This window comes from Staurois parvus, unplaced genomic scaffold, assembly GCF_062004578.1.
Source record: "Staurois parvus isolate SC_StPar_1 unplaced genomic scaffold, SC_StPar_1.0 ptg000165l, whole genome shotgun sequence".
NCBI lineage: Eukaryota > Metazoa > Chordata > Amphibia > Anura > Ranidae > Staurois > Staurois parvus.
The window spans coordinates 9,150,882-9,171,554 of NW_028317961.1; positions in this window are offsets into that span (position 1 = coordinate 9,150,882).

The window sequence follows — 20,673 nt, forward strand, 5'->3', positions numbered from 1 at the left end:
CTGATGGGCTGACCTGACAGATCCACTGATGGGCTGATCTGACAGATCCACTGGTGGCACTGACAGGGACTCTTTATTAGGGGCAGTGTGATGCACAGTAGTGAAAGTGTTAACTCTTAAACTCACTGTTCCTGGGTTCTCCTCCTCACACAATCGATGTGTGAGAAGGAGAAGGCAGAAACAGTAAGTGACCACTGTGTGTTTATATTTATGATCAGCTGTGATAGGTCATAGCCGATCACGTGGTAAAAAGCCAACTTAGTTGGCTGGTTACCTTCATCGGGGAAGCACTGTGTCTCAGGGACCCAGCCTGTCAGCAACGGGTGGTACCCCAGGGGGTGCTTACGAACAGTGCAATGCACAGGACGTCATATGATGCCCAGTCAGAGGGTCAAGAGGACCGCCCGGCCATAAATCCGCTATAGACCGGGTGGGAATGTGTTAAACATATAAAAGAGATTAATATAATGAAAATTATTTTTTGAATATGTGTTAATTTTTTTTTTCATTTATGTTACTACATATATTTTGAAACAATATCTGTGTATGGGGACAGCCATATTTGCTCATTACAGATGCAGGCTCTGATGGAGCCTCGAATAGCAAAAAAAATTGCAGAAAATAGATGAAAAAATACTAAAGGGTTTCTGGATTACTAACTGGATGAACATTTTTTCATTCATTAATCCAGTGATGGCCTTGGGCCATCTCCTACCATTGGTGCTCTGTTAGCTCCATCCGTATGCCACTACAACCTACACAGCCAGGCAACATGCCTTTCCTTCCAGACTTGCACTCCAAGAATAGTTTAACAGTCCTTGAACTTGTTTTTTTTTATTTTATTAGAGGATTTGAACTTGGATGGGAATGAGAGATACATGGGATGCCCAAAGAACTGTTAAACTGAGGACAACTTCCTGAAGCTATGTACATGTGCTCAGAAGGCTCTCTCTTCTTGGAGAGCTCTCTATCCTCTCCTGGTGTACCACCCCAAAAACCAGTTCTCTTCTATCCAGCTGTCTGAAGGAATCCCTGGACAAAGGGGATCTAGAGGCTGCAGCCTTAAAGCACAGTCCAGCCGGGGGCTGGTTAGGTTTACCATCCAAATGCCCTCTCCCATACTCCAGTCCAGGGGGTGTAAAAGTACTCACTGTCCCTCTTCTGCAAGATGTAGGTTGGTAGTTGCCTTCAGACCTTCTGCTGGGCTGGCTCCTTCCTAATCTCCACAGATTGTCCTCTCTCAGGGGGATGGTGAGGTTCAGCTTTTCTCCTGTCCAGATCCTTCCTGGAGGCAGGCCCCTTCACAGGCTTCACACTCCAGCTTCTGCTCTCACATCTTCCACCCAAACCCTCCCTCCTACTGAGCAGGTTCCTGCATGCTTAAAGGCTGTCCCAACCCCATGCCAAGCCTCCTGCTTGGGGATTCGTCAGGGTCCCCTAAGGATACAGATCAACCATTCCTCACCCCCGCCCACTGAGTGCTAGAGACCTCTCCAAGTCTCTAGATGAGATGGAGGTATTAGAGAGCTGATCTGCAGAGCCTCACAGCCCTGACCCAAATTTGACTCCTCTGACTATCTTTCCCAGCTGCTACTCAGCCTCCTATTTAAAAAAAAAACTTAACTTGGCTCCCCCTAGCTTTCCTAGGAGGATGCTATATAGATTTAAACCCCAAATACTAAAAACTAAATGCTGCTAGTGGGATTAAAACAGAGTAATAATTTTACATTTGAACAATATGAACAGTTTAGTTTTTATATCTATTTTAAATTAGCAGCAGCTTCAGAGTATTTTGTCATCTTCTGGACAAACACATCTAGAATGTCTATTCCACAAAAAAATGCGAGAACTGCATAGTGCAGAGCTGTGACATCTATGTGTTTGATTTAGTTTCCAAACTGAAGTATTATATTAATTAAACATGTAGACAATGCCTGGTTTCTGTAATAACGTGATCTCTTATATGGAAAAGAAGAAGGTAGATGCAGTCTTTATACTGATATTCCTTGGTGTAAATAGTTTAACATAAATATGTTCTATGCTGGAAAAGATATTAGCCCCATGCAGGCATGACATTCACGTGGAGGTACAACTTTTAACAGACTGTCCACTGCTTAGTTGCCTCAGTTTTATAGCAACTAATTTCATAATCCTAGATGCCTACATTATAAAATTACACGATAAGATGAAAATGAAGCCTAGATGAAATAAGATGGACTGTATCCAGAACTACAGGTGTAACAAAATAAATCACATGGCTGTGCTTGCTGACTAAACATGTTCCGGACTGCTAATAAAAAATATATCTTTACCAGTGTCAGTACAACGTGCCAAAGCCAAAGGGACAACTATTAGCCAACTCTGATATGACATGGCTTAAACTAGATTTCATTGATAGCCTGACCCACATCTTAGACAGACTTCACTAACTTGTGTTCTTAAATAATAAAATGAACTTTATCCTCATAATTCATGGACACCTTGTTGGCCATACATACTTGCTGGCATCAGCAAAAAGCAATATCTAATGCACTAATTAAAAAACAAATAAAATCTTTTCACCCTCTCTTGGGATAGCTGCATTTATTAAAATTTTAACATAAACCTTGGGAACTTTTTTTTGGTTGACATTAAAATATGATGGTCATATTCACTGACTCCAAATACTGTTTTCCTGTTTTTTAAATAATTTATGTATACATGTGCTTTTACATGCACTCCTTGCCTCTACAACTAAGAGCAGGTTGCCAGAGCCAAGGAGTCTGTTCACACTCCATACAACTGTTTAACCATTTCAAGTCTGGACCAGGGGCGGACTGACCATTTGGAAACTCGGGCACTGCCCGAGGGCCCGGGGTCAGTAGGGGGCCCCATGAGATGCCTCTGGTACCTTTTTCATAGGTTTTTTTGGGTTTGAGCAAGGACACAGTGGCCCCATGATCCCCTATTGCCTGGGGGCCCCATAAGTTGTCAGTCCGCCCCTGGTCTGGACACTTTCTCCCCCCTCCAGTCAAGGCCAATTTTCAGCTTTCAGTGCTGTCACACTTTGACTGACAATTATCCAGTGATGCAACACTGTACCCATATGAAATTTTTATACTTTTTTTAAAACAGAGATTTCTTTTAGCAGTATTTAATCACCACTGGGTTTTTGTATTTTTTGCTATATAAATGAAAAATACCGAAAAACATTTTTTACTTAGTGTTTGTTATAATATTTTGCAAATACAGTCATGGCCAAAAATATTGGCACCCCTGCATTTCCGTCAGATAATGCACCACATCACCCAGAAATTTGTTGCAATTACAAATGTTTAGTCATTCTTGTGTTTACTTCTTTTGTTTGTATTGATATAACATAAAAAAGTGGAGAAACAAAAATCCAAATCTGACACATACCACGCAAAACCAAAACCAAACCAAAAATGAACTGGACAAAATTATTGGGAATTACTCTCAATTTAATATTTGGTAGCACATCCCTTGAAAAAAAAATAACTGAAATCAATCGCTTCCTGTAACCATCAATGAGTTTCTTACACCTCTCTACTGGGATTTTGAACCACTTTTTTTTTGCCAACTGTTCCAGGTCTCTCAGATTAGAAGGTTTCCTTTTCCCAACTGCTGTTTTGAGATCTCTCCACAGGTGCTCTATGGGATTTAGATCTGGACTCATTGCTGGCCAGTTCAGTACTCTCCAGCGCAGATGAACTGCAGGGTTTAAAAGAAATAAAAACAAATGTTTGGTGGCAATGACCACTATACAGACATGTACAGTACATGCATAGTTACATACATTTATTGTGGACTACATGGGAAAGATTGTAGTTATCACCAACTTGCAACTATCTATAAAATATTTTGGGGTTGATTTTCACAGAATAATGGATTAGAGTACCAACAAGGATTGGGTATTGTGTCTCTATAGCTTACAATGACCTTTGTATATATATCATCTGTGTGCCATTATGGAGAGCTTTTTTGTCAAGAGAACTCCAGAAAGTTCAATGATAACATCATAAGGACAAGCAAAACGCAATTATTTGATTTTGTAACAAAAATGTTAGAGTCCATGAGATGTATGTAATGTGACTTCAGTAACTGGTTCCCTTGTCAGATGAGTTGGCAGCAGTCTTGGGGATTCTTCACACATAAGAACTTACTTTGTCGGCCCATGAGAGCCTCAGGCCTACACATGCTTGTACTTTAAGATGTATAATTTTAAGCATAATGTATGGCAATGCTAGTACCAACTTTGACAACAAGAAAATAGCTATAACAAAACAATCTTCATTTTAACTACCAAACATCTATATTTTCTTCTCTATACAGTATGTTGTTTTACAATGCATAATAAAAGATGTAACTGGTTATGTACTGTACCAACAGCAAATGTATTGTAGATTCCTATGAACCTTTAAGTTACAGTTACTAAAATACTACACAGCACTGGTACTGTAGCTTTAATGATACACTGTAGACTGCATTTTGAGTGTATGGTATAACATTCGTTCTACTTAAAAAGCCATCTGAATAGCTGAGTAATCAGGCATGTGTCCAGTTTCGACCAGCACAGTTTTATACCAGGAGACGACCTAGCTCTAGTTATATTTCAAAATAAAATGGAAAAACAGGACCACTGCTGTTTTAAACAACATAGAAAATTGTACACAGTGGTCAAAGTAAAAAACTGAAGCCTGGAAACTTTAGTAATGTGCAGATAAAAACAACCTTCAAAGGGAAATTGGCCAAACGGCTAAACCACAAATTCACCAGCTGCAAGCTATTATGTAATTTATGTTTTATTAGTTTTCATTCAAGTATCTAATCAAACGGTAATATTGAATTTTGTATAAATTCTATACATACACACACACCATATATATATATATATATATATATATATGTGTGTGTGTAGGTGTTTGTTATTTCTTTAAAAAACGTGATTCTCTGCAGAATTGGCATTGGCTCCCGCTTCTGTCAATCACAGCCAGTCAGCCAATGAGGAGAGAGGGCAGGTGGGGCCAAGTCATGGCTCTGTGTGTGAATGGACACATGGAGAAGCGGGTGCCCACATAGCAAGCTGCTTGCTGTGGGGGCACCCAACAGACAGGAGGAGTCAGGAGAGCCTGAAGGGAACCCAAGAAGAGGAGGATCCAGGCCGCTCTTTGAAAAATCACTGCACACAGTAGGTAAGTATAGACATGTTTGTTATTTAAAAAAAAAAACCCGGACCTTTACAATTGCTTTAAGTTTAATATGTTGACAAGCACAACAGAAATTTCTTTTTGGATACTCTTTTGAAAATACAGGATGAGCATATTGTTAGTGATTTATATATTAAACCTACAGATCGTAATCAGTTGTTATCATTTGCTAGTTTTCATCCTCCCGGGGTTTTTAAATCTATACCTGGCAGTCAATTAACTCATGTTTCCAGGATTGTCAGTGACCCACAGGTTCGTGAGATTAGGCTTAACAAGATGGAAGGCAGACTCCGGGAACGGGGTTATCCCTATGATTTGGTTAAAAAAGAAAGGGATGGTTTGTCCTGATATATGAATAGACGGTTGAATTCCTGTAGATTGCCATTCATCTCTCAATTTCACCATTATTCAAATTGGGTCTTAAACAGAATCAAACAACATTGGCCAATCCTGAGCATTAACTTTCCGTCTGTACAGAATTCAATCTCCCACCATTACCATCTTACCGTCGGGGGAGGACATTGCGTGATAGGTTAGTGAGATCAGACCAATATAATCCACCTTCATTGCCTTTTACATTTACAGGTCCACATAACTTTGGTTCTTATCCTTGCCTTAGTTGTATACAATGTAATAGTATGATTAAAGGAAAATTCTTCCCTCATCCTCACTTAGGTTATAGTATATCCATCAAGGACCATTATACCTGTCAGTCATCATTTGTGGTATATATAATAAAATGTCCATGTGGTTTGTTATATATTGGTGAGACTACCTAAAAGGTGAAGGATAGAATAGCTAGACACAAGTATTTTATTAGAGACAAACTTACTAAGTTACCTTTAGCTGGACACTTTGTTGATAAAGGTCACACGGTTTCTCAACTTAGATTTATGGTCGTTAAATGGGATGGGATTCATAAGAACAGATGCAGAGGTAATAGAGAATTACAGCTTAGACAACAGGATGTTCAATGGATTAATCGCTTGGATACATTAACCCCTAAAGCGTTAAATTCAGATTTCGATCTGTATTTATTTCCTTAATTTATTTTTTAATTTTTTTTCTTTGTTTAGTATTATACACATATATATATATATATATATACAGTATATATATATATATTTTTTTTTTTCTCTGTGACTTTTCTCTATTTTGTTATTTTTTTAAATGGTGTATATATGTGCTTTTTATACCAGGTACTTATGTTTGCATTCCACGTCTTTGATATGGAGACGTTTCTTCTAGACAGAATTTTTACTCTGAAACAACCACATTTACCAGAAGACGTTTACCTGATTTGTGTTTAATGTGTGTTTAATTATATAATTGATTCCAATTATATTGTTTGTATAAATATATTATAGTTGTATTTTTTTTTTCAATTTGTGTTCTGATCTGAAGAAGGGCGTTATGTTAATAGCCTGAAGCCCTTTTTTGAACACTATTTATATGGCTTTGCCCATTCTTCACCACTTTTCTGTATGGTGATTTTTCTACATTAAAGACTTTTATGTGCAGCAATCCATTTCCTCTTTTATATATATATATATATATATATATATATATATATATATATATAGTGCATCCAGAAAGTATTCACAGAGCTTAACTTTTTCCACATTTTGTTATGTTACAGCAATATTCCAAAATGGATTCAATACATTTTTTTCCTCAACATTCTACAAACAATACCCAATATTGACAATGTGAAAGAAGTTCGTTTTTAAATCTTTGCAATTCATTAAAAATAAAAAACGAAAAAAAAATACATGTACAATACATAAGAATTCACAGCCTTTGCCTTGACACTCAAAATTGAGCTCTGGTGTATCCTGTTCCCACTGATCATCCTTGAGATGTTTCCACAACTTGATTGGAGTCCACCTGTGGGAAATTCAGTTAACTGGACATGATTAGGAAAGGTATAAACCCGTCTATATAACGTCCCATAGTTAACAGTGCATGTCAGAGCACAAATCAAGCCATGAAGTACAAGGAATTGTACGATCTGGGGAAGGGTACAGAAAAATTTCTGCAGCATTGAAGGTCCCAATAAGCAGAGTGACCTCCATCATCTGTAAATGGAAGAAGTTTGGAACCACCAGGAATCTTGCTAGAGCGGGCTGCCTAGCCAAAATGAGCAATCAAGGGAGAAGGGTCTTAGCTAGGAAGGGAACCAAGCATCCGATGGTCACTCTGAAAGAGCTCCAGCATTTCTCTGTGGAGAGAGGAGAACCTTCCAGAAGAACAACCATCTCTGCAGCACTACACCAATTAGACCTGTATGTAGAGTGGCCAGATGGAAGCCACTCCTCAGTAAAAGGCAAATGGCAGCCCGCCTGGAGTTTGCCAAAAGGCACCTGAGGGACTCTCAGACCATGAGAAACAAAACTCTCTGGTCTGATGAAACAAAGATTGAACTCTTTAGCCTGAATGCCAAGCGTCACCGCTCACCACCTGGCCAGTACCATCCCTACAGTGAAGCATGGTGGTGGCAGCATCATGCTGTGAGGATGTTTTTCAGTGGCAGGAACTGGGAGACTAGTCAGGATTGAAAGAAAGATGAATGCAGCAATGAACAGAGACATCCTTGATGAAAACCTGTTCCAGAGTGCTCTGGACCTTAGACTGGGGCGACTGTTCATCTTTCAACAGGGCAACGACCTTAAGCACACAGCCCACATAACAAAGGAGTGGCTACAGGTCAACTCTGTGAATGTCCTGCAGTGACCCAGCCAGAGCCCAGACTTGAACCCGATTGAACATCTCTAGAGAGATCTGAAAATGGCTGTGCACCGACGCTCCCCATCCAACCTGATGGAGCTTGAGAGGTACTGCAAAGAAGAATGGGAGAAATTGCCCAAAAATAGGTGTGCCAAGCTTATAGCATCATACTCAAAATGACTTGAGGCTGTAATTGGTGCTAAAGGTGCTTCAACAAAGTATTGAGCAAAGGCTGTACATACTTATGTATTTTTTACTTTTAATTATTGCAAAGATTTCAAAACAAACTTCTTTCATGATGTCATTATGGGGTATTGTTTGTAGAATGTTGAGGAAAAAAATTAATTTAATCCATTTTGGAATAAGGCTATAAACATAACAAAATGTGGCAAAAGTTAAGCGCTGTGAATACTTTCTGGATGCACTGTAATCTAATTCACAGTGGGGTTGAATAACTAAAGGCACATAGACTGTGCACTTTGTAAGTGCAGTTGTTCCAGAGTTTAGTATGAGGGGAAGCTCTGCTGGCTTCTATCAGCCAGTCAAGTGCATGCAACAATGCTGTTTTTTTATTTTTCTTGCATGTGATTGGATATTCTTTGCAAAGCAAAGCTTTACCTCATTTACTAAGCTCTGAAGGAAATGTCATTGTAGAGTGCAACTGCACTTGAAAAGTGCACAGTCCACAACACCTCAGGATAGCTGGAAGCACATAAAGCTAAACACTTCTTTAAAACCTTTGGGGGCAATCCAGGGGCGGACTGACAACTCATGAGGCCCACGGGCAATAGGGGATCATGGGGCCCCTGTGTCCTTGCCCAAACTCAAAAAAGCCTATGAAAAAGGTACCAGGGGCATCTCATGGGGCCCCCTACTGACCCCGGGCCCTCAGGCAGTGCCCGAGTTTCCAAATGGTCAGTCCGCCCCTAGGGCAACCCACCATGACTCCTTACTATATCAGAAAGTGAGAGAAGGACTTAGGGAAATACTTAACTGACAGCAGTGTAGAGAAAATTACTGTACTAGCCCACACCTCTTCTGTCAACTCTATAATCCAAGAATCATATTACAAATATTTATCAAGGTGGTATAGAGTCCCAGACAGATTGTCTCGCATATCTGTGATTATTTCAACTTATGTTGGAGAGGTTGCGAAAAGAAGGGTACCTTTATACATCTTTGCTGGGAGTGCCCTGTCCTACAGCCCTTCTGGATAGAAGTTTGTAAACTAATTACTAAGGTGACCCAACTTCAGATAGCAGACGACCCATTGCCCATGCTTTTCCACAACATACAGCAGTCTGTGGAGTCTTACAAACACACATTGCTGCCTCAGCACCTCAATGCTGGAATATGTCTTATTCTGCTTCACTGGAAGTCCCAGGAAGTGCCATCAGTGAAAGAATGGTTACTGAAGGTACATGACATAATGGAGGCCAAGGAGTGGTGGCATCAATGCACAACATTTCTCAGTCAGGATCAATAGCACAACTGTCAACCCATCCCTGCATGCCAGGGTACTAGGGATAACCCTGGATTCTGAACTATCGTTTCAAGCCCACATCAAATCCCTGTCTAAATCATGCCACTTCAACCTCCGCAACATCCTCAGAATATGCCCCTTTTTAACCAATGATACCACAAAGCTCCTAATTCACTCCCTGGTTATCTTTTGCCTCAACTACTGCAACTCCCTCCTCTTTGGCTTACCTTTATATAGGCTATCCCCCCTCCAGTCCATTATGAATACTGCTGCCAGGCTCATCCACTTTACCAACCGTTCAGTGTCTGCTACCCCTCTCTGCCAATCCCTCCACTGGCTTCCACTTGCCCAACGCATAAAAATCAAAATACTAACAACAACTTACAAAGCCATCCACAACTCTGCCCCCAGCTACATCACCAATCTGGTCTCAAAATATCAACCAAACCGCTCTCTTCGATCCTCCCAAGACCTTCTGCTTTCTTGCTCCCTTGTCACCACCTCCCATGCTCACCTCCAGGACTTTTCCCGAGAGTCTCCCATCCTAAGTCCACCTAACAGTAATTCCACTTTCTCATCAGCTCATACCCCAAAGTTATTACATTGATTCTTACTCCCATGCTCACCTCCAGGACTTCTCCTGAGCTTCTCCCTACCTATGGAATTCCCTATCCCAATCTGTCTGGCTATCTCCTAATCTATCCACCTTTAAACAACCCCTAAAAACCTTTCTCTTTAAAGAAGCCTATCCTGCTTCTAACTAGTAAACTGCCTTTTATTTCTTCCATCAGCTCATACCCCACTGCTATTACCTTTTGTATCACTCAACCCTTCCTCTTAGTAAGTTGTAATGAGCAGGGCCCTCTGTTTCCTCTTGTACCAAGTTGTATTGTAACTTAAATGTCTACCTTCATTTTTTAAAGTGCTGCGCAAACTGTTGATGCTATATAAATCCTGTATAATAATAATATAGTAATAATTACAGGTGTTTTCTCGACCAGGAAATGTTCTGTTCTGTTATTATTTTGACCTTAGACAGTACCTTCTTCCACACTTGCCTCTACCCCTCCCTTACACCCCTTGCCCTTTTCCGTCAAGGTTACAGCTCCTCCCTTCTACATTTCGCATTCACAGACTGCACGCTCAGGAAGAGCCTTCAATATTTTTTACGTAATAAGACTGAAGTAATCCTTTCATCTGAAAAGTGGGTCAATGGAAACATTGTATTTTCCTATTGTAATTGGCACTCTTTACTGGGAATGTAAACATTGACTTATATGAAAATAAAGATTAAAAAAAAAAAAGAAACGTGCGCAGTCTGATTGTTTTTAGTAAATTAACCCCACAGCCTTGTTACTCAGTGAAGCAGGTTTTCCCCCAATTTATAATATATTAGTGCAGCGCTAAAAAATGCAGGTCATAAATTCCATAAACGTATGTGACTTAAACGCATTTGTGAGTAGAGTGCTGAACACTCACCAGACCATAAATTATAATGTGCATTGATTATAATACATCGGACATCTAGGGGTGCAGCGGTATGCTGACAGCTACAGGTTCAATCGTCCATCCATCAGGGTGGGTTCCTGGTGGTCCAGGGGAATTAGCTCAGCCACAGGAGCCAGAAAGGTGCTTATAGTATAGTATTTTATTTAAGGTAATAATAGCAAGTAACATAAAAACGTATCCACGTGGAGTAATAAAATAAATAAATAAATGAAGTACCAAAATGGCCACCGCTCATCAGTAGCGGCGGCTAGAGGTCAGCAATAGGGCTCCACCCCATAGTGCACCAGCCCATTCCACTCCCTGTCTGTAAACAGCTTGCAAGAATTCACAAATACAACCACCGCAATCTCCTGGAATCCTCCCACATACAAAAAGCCCAAAAATAAAGTCAGTGCTATTAAGTTTAACAGCATAGCCTTCATCAAGTAAACTCTTAGTTTTCTGTATTATAACTGCAGTGAATGAGGATTATGGAGTGACATTTTCTGACTTTAGCAGGACCAATGTTTAGTGAATAGGATTGTTAGCTCACTGATTTTTTTTCCCCTTGCAGTAGGGTTGTGCCCGCACTGCATGGGTTCACTGCTTATTTTGTCCAGAAGTGCACAGAAAAGCTATACTTACGTGATCCTTCAATCCTCTGGAAAACAGTGCTCCCCCGTGTCCAGCAGTCGACTGTTCCTGCAGTCTTTACAACCAGAGCCAGTCTATGGATGTGATGACGTCAGGAACAGTCCATGCACAAGACCACTAGCGTGCGGGGAAGCAGAATCATCAGGGACCGGACTTGCACTTGGATGACCAGTGGATGAGGAAAGTATATCTGCGCTCTCCTCACCCCTAGACAAAATGAGCAGTTAACCCATGCAGTCCGTGCACAGCCCCACTGCATTGGAAAAAACATTTTTTTTTCCTGGAATTCCTCTTTAAAGTTAAATGGTTAAGTCCTGAAAAACTTATTTTTTTTTAAATAGTTTTTCTTTATAAACTGAAGAAGTGTTAGAACACATGGAAAAAATAACCCCGCTTTAGTTTGCTCAGAGTTAAAAAGAAAAAGTTTGTCTTAAGTTACATGGCCATTGAAAAACCATTGCTGAAATTAAGATTTAATACAGTATCAGCATAAATTGTATCTATCTTTACACAACTGTAGTGAAAGTTATATGAAATAAAAATAACACTGCAGTGCAGCACAGTGATAATGGTGTGACCCTCCTGCGCTCCAAATGTGTATTAAAACAAATTAAATTAATAAATGAACCCCAAACAGCTGCTAACATTAAATCATATACCAATGATCAAGTGAATATAAACCATAAAATGTTGCGCTACATTCAAACTAATTAAAGTAAATGTGGAATTCAATATCTCAAATAAAATAATAGCAATAATCATAAATATAATAAAAAATGTGCTGGGTGATAACACAAAAATGAGCAAAAACACAAACTTAAATCAATACGCATGTGCATAAAAAATGCACATACATATATTACATCACACGTGCAAATATGTGGAGTGAAATATGTCTAAATAATACACGCAAACTCAAAGTCCAATAATGGAATATTAAAGGTGAAAAAAAGTCCAATAATGGAAAAAGGTGAAAAAAATATTTTGGTAAACTGTGTTTCCAATATGCTGTAAAGTGACCACAGGTGAAAACAAAACGTGCAGGTATCTGGGTGTAGATAGAGCTTGTGAATCCAACCACCTTCTGGACTAGCCTCTCACCTCATCACTTCGACCCTTGCGGGTCAAAGAGCAATATGGATCCCTCTCACAGATCCTCCAGGCACCAAAGCACTCCAAAACCACTTCTCAGGATATAATATTCCCACTCAGCTCTTCTCCAGGTATAGATGAAATGTCACTGGACTAGGACTGTCTGGCCAAAAGCAGAACTTTTCATGAGAGGTCTTTAGTTCTTCTTGTAACTCCACACAGCGCTGCTTATACTTATTGATATCCAAGGCTGGCTGCAGCCTGGCACACAGGTAGGCATTACAGCTACAACACTTCAGCATATCACATTCAATGTTTGTCCATCCATACTTAGCACAAGCTAGAGGACATAACTCTGAAGGTTTCCCAGCCCATTTCAGAGAAGAGAAGGATTCCACCCTGGTGAAAAAAGCTTCTTTGCTTGTAGCTTCCAAAGTGTCAACATCAGCTGAAGCATCAAAGCTGTGGTTTCCATCCGACGAGAAACTGTTGTCCTTCCTGCTATCACTGCAGCGCTCCTCGCTCACTATCCCCTCGTTGATCAGCTCTCGGACCTTCCCCGGTGTCCCCACGAAGCTTTTTTCACCAGGGTGGAATCCTTCTCTTCTCTGAAATGGGCTGGGAAACCTTCAGAGTTATGTCCTCTAGCTTGTGCTAAGTATGGATGGACAAACATTGAATGTGATATGCTGAAGTGTTGTAGCTGTAATGCCTACCTGTGTGCCAGGCTGCAGCCAGCCTTGGATATCAATAAGTATAAGCAGCGCTGTGTGGAGTTACAAGAAGAACTAAAGACCTCTCATGAAAAGTTCTGCTTTTGGCCAGACAGTCCTAGTCCAGTGACATTTCATCTATACCTGGAGAAGAGCTGAGTGGGAATATTATATCCTGAGAAGTGGTTTTGGAGTGCTTTGGTGCCTGGAGGATCTGTGAGAGGGATCCATATTGCTCTTTGACCCGCAAGGGTCGAAGTGATGAGGTGAGAGGCTAGTCCAGAAGGTGGTTGGATTCACAAGCTCTATCTACACCCAGATACCTGCACGTTTTGTTTTCACCTGTGGTCACTTTACAGCATATTGGAAACACAGTTTACCAAAATATTTTTTTCACCTTTTTCCATTATTGGACTTTTTTTCACCTTTAATATTCCATTATTGGACTTTGAGTTTGCGTGTATTATTTAGACATATTTCACTCCACATATTTGCACGTGTGATGTAATATATGTATGTGCATTTTTTATGCACATGCGTATTGATTTAAGTTTGTGTTTTTGCTCATTTTTGTGTTATCACCCAGCACATTTTTTATTATATTTATGATTATTGCTATTATTTTATTTGAGATATTGAATTCCACATTTACTTTAATTAGTTTGAATGTAGCGCAACATTTTATGGTTTATAGTGCAGCACAGTGGTTAGCACTTCCGCCTAGCAGCACTAGGGTTGTTGGTTTGACTCTTAACCACGGTACTACTTGTCTGGAGTTTGTATGTCCTCCCTGTACCTTTGTGGATTTCTTCCCACACTCAAAAGACATGCTGGTAGGTTAATTGGCTCCTGTCTAAATTGTCCCTAGTATGAATTTGAGTTAGGGACCTTGAGACTGATATGAATGTACACCATATAAAAAGCCCTGTGCAAATTGATGGCACTATATGAGTACCTGGAATAATACCACAAATGTGTTCAGTGTTGCCATTGTTCCATTATGTTTCTTGCTATAACTTTATTACCTCTTAACATCTTAACCAGGCGCGGACTGACCATTCGGAAACTCAGGCACTGCCTGAGGGCCCGGGGTCAGTAAGGGGCCCCATGAGATGCCCCTGGTACCTTTCATAGGCTTTTTTGGGTGTGGTTTGAGTGTGGGCAAGGACACAGGGGCCCCATAATCCGCTATTGCCTGGGGGCCCCATGAGTTGTCAGTCTGCCCCTGATCTTAACCATGTATCAAAACATCTAAAAAGTATTTCTTCAGCTATAATAATCATATGCAATATATCAATGCTAAATTAAGGCGATATATTCCACCATTTATTTTCTGCTTACAAAGTACAAGGATAAAGCAATACAAGATTAGCAAGTGATTGTAATGATCGGATTTACCAATGATAAAACACTCAACACCTGCATCCTGTCATTCAAAGTCCCACATTAAATATACTGTATAATGCCACATCACAAAGTTTCAGGTATACTTAGTCACCTCATAACAGCAATTAAAACCCAAATGTGTAGAATTTTGTTAATGGAAAATCAGTGCAATAAAACGTTTTTTTGAAAGGGATAATAGGAATAGGTTTGGGGAATGTGGAGCTGTGGTTTTTAAATGTTTTTGTGCATTTCGTTTTGACATTGTATTATACATTAAGAATGCAGTGATGTACTGTGAAAAGAACACACACATTATAATATCAAACTATTGTGCCACTGGCTGATGTGTACAAAGTTGAGGGCTTTAGCTTTATTTGTATATGAGTAAACTTTCATACAGATTTTAGCTCTCATGTGGCTCTCGCTCCACTATTCAATTTAAGTAAATTATAGGTGGACAAAAAAAATTTTTTAAGCTGTAATGAATCAGAATGGGGTGATGCTGCAGGATTTAAGGCAACAGTAAAAAATCAATTACGTGTGCAAAATATGTGGTTCAGAGTAAAATGATGCTGTCCTTGAGAATCGTGCTGTTTTGTAACATACATCTTTAAGACGTCTCTCAAACATGAATTTAAAAGAATTGGTGTTTTTTATTTCTTGTCCTTGAGGTCACATTAAAACTTTACAATGATACATGTCTCTCATTGCAGTGCCCATGCTATTTTTTGACAATCCCCTGCATATTAGTCTTGAAAATGGCCAGAATTGGTTTTCAAGATTTTCCTCTATAAACTTCAAAGGTGTTTTACATTCACAATTTTCAGACTTCATGATAGATTTGAAATATGTCCCGCAAACAGAACCCTGAAACATTTGCTCATCCCTGTTAGTGAATTAGAATGTCAAAATAGCAAATATTGGATAGTAATGAACTACCGTATTTTTCGCTCCATAAGACGCACCTGACCATAAGACGCACCTAGGTTTTAGAGGTGAAAAACAAGAAAAAAAAATATTCTGAACCAATGGACTGCAGACACAGTACAGGGGATGACCAGAGACTGCGGACACAGTGCAGGAGATGACCAGAGACTGCAGACACAGTACAGGAGATGACCAGAGACTGCGGACATAGTACAGGAGATGACCAGAGACTGCGGACACAGTACAGGAGATGACCAGAGACTGCGGACACAGTACAGGGGATGACCAGAGACTGCGGACACAGTACAGGAGATGACCAGAGACTGCGGACATAGTACAGGAGATGACCAGAGACTGCGGACATAGTACAGGAGATGACCAGAGACTGCGGACATAGTACAGGAGATGACCAGAGACTGCAGACAAAGTACAGGGGATGACCAGAGACTGCGGACATAGTGCAGGAGATGACCAGAGACTGCGGACACAGTGCAGGAGATGACCAGAGACTGCGGACACAGTGCAGGGGATGACCAGAGACTGCGGACAGTGCAGGGAATGACCAGAGACTGCAGACAGTGCAGGGAATGACCAGAGACTGCGGACAGTACAGGGGATGACCAGAGACTGCGGACAGTACAGGGGATGACCAGAGACTGCGGACAGTGCAGGGGATGACCAGAGACTGCGGACAGTGCAGGGAATGACCAGAGACTGTGGACAGTACAGGGGATGACCAGAGACTGCGGACAGTGCAGGGGATGACCAGAGACTGCGGACAGTGCAGGGAATGACCAGAGACTGTGGACAGTGCAGGGAATGACCAGAGACTGCGGACAGTGCAGGGAATGACCAGAGACTGCAGACAGTGCAGGGAATGACCAGAGACTGCGGACACAGTACAGGGAATGACCAGAGACTGTGGACAGTGCAGGGAATGACCAGAGACTGCAGACAGTGAAGGGGATGACCAGAGACTGCTGACCTTTGGGGAGGGAGGGGGAGCGGGTACCTGAATTTGACAGGTACCCGCTCCCACTTCCGCGGAGCTGCCTTCCCTCTTCTTCCCGGGCCGGCTTCTGTGACAGCCGGGTGCCCACTGCGCAGGTGCGAGAAGCGCTTCGCTTTGTGAATGGCCTGGAGCCTTCTGGGACCTTTCATGTGTCCCAGAAGACACCGGATCATTCACAAAGCGCAGCACATGCGCAGTGGGCACCCGGCTGTCACAGAAGCCAGCGCGGGAAGACTGTGCAGCGCTGGAGCGAGGAACAGGTAAGGCCCTGCAGGAGACAACAGCTGAGCGGCCGGCCCGGTATTCTGACATGGTGGCCGCAAAAATACCGGACCGGCCGCTTTATATTCGCTCCATAAGATGCACTGACATTTTCCCCCCTTTTTGGGGGGGAAAAAAGTGCGTCTTATGGTGCGAAAAATACGGTACTTCATACATTATGATTTCATGAAATACTTTAATATGTAAACAAATACAAAACAACATTATTATTATTATTATTATTATTATTATTATTATTAAACAGGATTTATATAGCGCGAACAGTTTGCTCAGCGCTTTACAATACAACGGGAGACAATACAGCAACAATACAGTTCAATACAAGAGGGATAGGAGGGAGCTGCTCCTTGGAGCTTACAATCTAGGAGGGAGGGGCTAGTGGTACAAAAGGTAGTAACTCTGGTGGATGGACTGGTTGGAAGAGTAGAAGATTCCATTATTAGCTGAGGGCAGGATAGGCTTCCCCGAAGAGAAGGTTTTCAGAGATCGCCTAAAAGTGAGTAGAGTAGGCGATAGTCTGATAAATTAGGGTAGAGAGTTCCAGAGGATGGGGGAAGCTCTGGAGAAGTCCTGGAGATGAGCATGGGAGGAGGAGACAAGGGAGCAAGGGATGTAATTTGGAGCAGAGTTATAAATACTGGTGGCACAGTGGCTTAGTGGTTAGCACTTCCACCAGGCAGTACTAGGGTTGTTGGTTTGAATCCCAACCACGGCACCACCTGCCTGGAGTTTGCATGTTCTCCCTGTGCCTGTGTGGGTTTCCTCCAGGTACTCTGGTTTCCTCCCACACTCCAAAGACATGCAGGTAGGTTAATTGGATCATGTCTGAATTGTCCATAGTATAGGTATGAATGTGAGTTAGGGACCTTAGATTGTATGCCCCTTGAGGGTTAGGGACTGATGTGAATGTACAATATATATGTAAAGTGCTGTGTAAATTGACAGTGCTATATAAGTACCTGAAATAAATGGCTTTATATGTTAATGTTTTGAATTTTATCCGTTGAGCAATGGGAAGCCAGTGGAGGGATTGGCAGAGTGGGGTGGCAGATACAGAACGGTTAGTAAGGTGGATGAGTCTGGCAGCAGCATTCATGATGGACTGAAGAGGGGATAGCCTGCGATTAGGTAGGCCACTGAGGAGGGAGTTACAATAGTCAAGGCAAGATATAACAAGGGAGTGAATAAGTTGCTTAGTGGTTTCCAAGGTTAGGAACGGGCGTATCTTGGAGATGTTGCGGAGGTGAAGTCTACAAGATTTGGACAGTGATTGGATTTGGGACTGAAAGGACAGATGGGAGTCTAGGATTACACCTAGTACCCTGGCATGAGGGGAGGGACTGATGGTTGTTTTATTGATCTTGATGGAGAGGTCAGGGGAGGGGGCACGGACTGGGGGGAATACTAAGAGCTCAGTTTTGGAAAGATTGAGTTTGAGGAAGTGGAGTGACATCCATGCTGATATGTCGCTTAGTAGGTTAGTAATGCGAGATGAGACTAAAGGGGTGAGGTGAGGGGTAGAAAGATAGATTTGTGTGTCATCAGCATAGAGATGGTAACATATGATGTTACTTTTTCTGTTATGCCTTTCTTTCATGTAATAACAGCTTGATCAACTTATGTTCACCATGGTGTCCAAAAACTTACAAGAAGGGGGTGACCTTCTCAAATAACTGCCTTAATTGTTTAACAGATTTGCAAGAATAGGTAAATAAATAAAGTGCAATAGAAAGGCTGCAATTTTGTTCCTAGAAAAAAATAATACTTCAAGCTCCCTCCGGTGCTGGTTACATACTGTAACCCAGAATGGTTAATTTACTAGTTCAGCAGAGCAATTATACAATCAAAAACATAGGTTTCTGGTCCAGCCCTGGAAGGAGTTTGGAGAAATATCTGCAAAGGAGAAATAATACAGTATTTTAGCCTATCAATTCTCATTTAATATTCCACCCCAACAAGACTGTTTAAAGTGTATCTATGGTCAAAATCTAAAATCATATGATCAGTTCCACATTGTATTTTAATTATTTATATTCCTATTAATCTAAATGATCTTGAAGTCTATAAACGTACTTTGTGAAGATCTCCAGACATTCGCTTGAATACTGTGACATGCAACCACTATGCCCTGTAAGTAAGCACTGCCGTGTCACCCATTTCACAGAGCCTGCCTTTTGAACTACAGAGGTGCTGAGAGGAGGAGTTTTTTAGGAGGCAGAGTCAGTACAGGAATCACTGCTTGCAGGCACCAAGGTACCATGGGATATGTAGTCCTTAGAAATTCAAAGTAAACAACAGAAGAGAAGCTGCAAAGTATACTGGGAATCCAGGAAATTTTAGAAAGAAATGACCAGCAGACAGGCAGCACTCACAACATAAAAGGAGATTTTTCTAGTAAGTTAAAATTGGATTGTCAAAAATAATTATCGCTTGTACTGTTATTACAATTCTAGTATTATGCAGTGAAAGTGTATGCTGTAACTACAGATCTCCATTAAATGTATTTAATATACAGTATGTGTAAATGTCAGTGATGATCCACAGGCATCATGATCATTGCCTGATCCTTTTGAGAGTATAACTATTTTAAAAGAAACCCATCATGAAAAAACATCAAGGCTGCCATTGCTGTCCTCTCCTTTCAAATATGCTGGTTTTCTGGCTGCTACGCTGGCTCAGTACCTTGAGTCACTGACCTGGATCGAGAATTCAAATAAGAGATACTGGACTTTTTCTGACCACTTCCCCCTGCTATTTTTTAACTTCTTCCTTATCTGTAATGTAGCATTGTCCTTGTGTTACATATTCACCTGCCTAGTGTATGCAGAACTGTCTGGCTGTGATCCACAGTCCAGGTCCTGATCAGCCATCTTGACACTCTTCAGTGATTGTGAGTTGGCTACCTCTTCCAGGCTCAGGGAACAAGCCCATGATGACACATGAAAAGAAAAACTAAAAATCCTCCTGCGCTGATACCGAAATATCCTAACCAATAGCGGCCAACACCCAATAATAATACCAATCAGAACAAAAAATGAAAATTAATGGTTTCACGCTAACTACAAAAGTTGATAATAATGAATAAAAATAAATGTGTATCCATATAATCATAAAGTGCTAATAAATCAACAAACCAAAAATATACATATAACAATAAAGTGCTAATCAGAACCGTGATATAAAGTGGACAATACTAGTGTATGGGTCACCTTAGTGACCTAAAAATAGTGATAAACACACACAATATATAATTAAAAAAACTGGTGTTCAGTGTCCTTGGTAATAATCAAAAAACCTTTTAAAGCAAGTACTAATAAGTCCATACAGTAACAAGTGCTGATAAAACGTGATAAAACACCATGCAATGTGTTAAACGTGAACACTTCGTGTAAGTGCCGGCACACTTTAAATCCACTCCAGCTGCAGTGCCTCCTCACCTCCTTCCTGTGACCCAAAAGGGCCCAACAAGCATTCAGGATCACTCTGGATCCTTTATATCTTCGGCTAATACCTCTCCAGAAAGCCAAGGATCATTAACGGTCTCCTGTTCAGCCTCCAAATGCTTCCTCCTCTGCCTTTTATATATACTCTGTAGGGTATATTACTCACAATCCCAGTGAGTAATAAAAAGATCCACAAAAATGCCACAAAGCCACCAGGCAGACCAACCATGTGGCAGCATCAGACCATGTGCAAGACCAG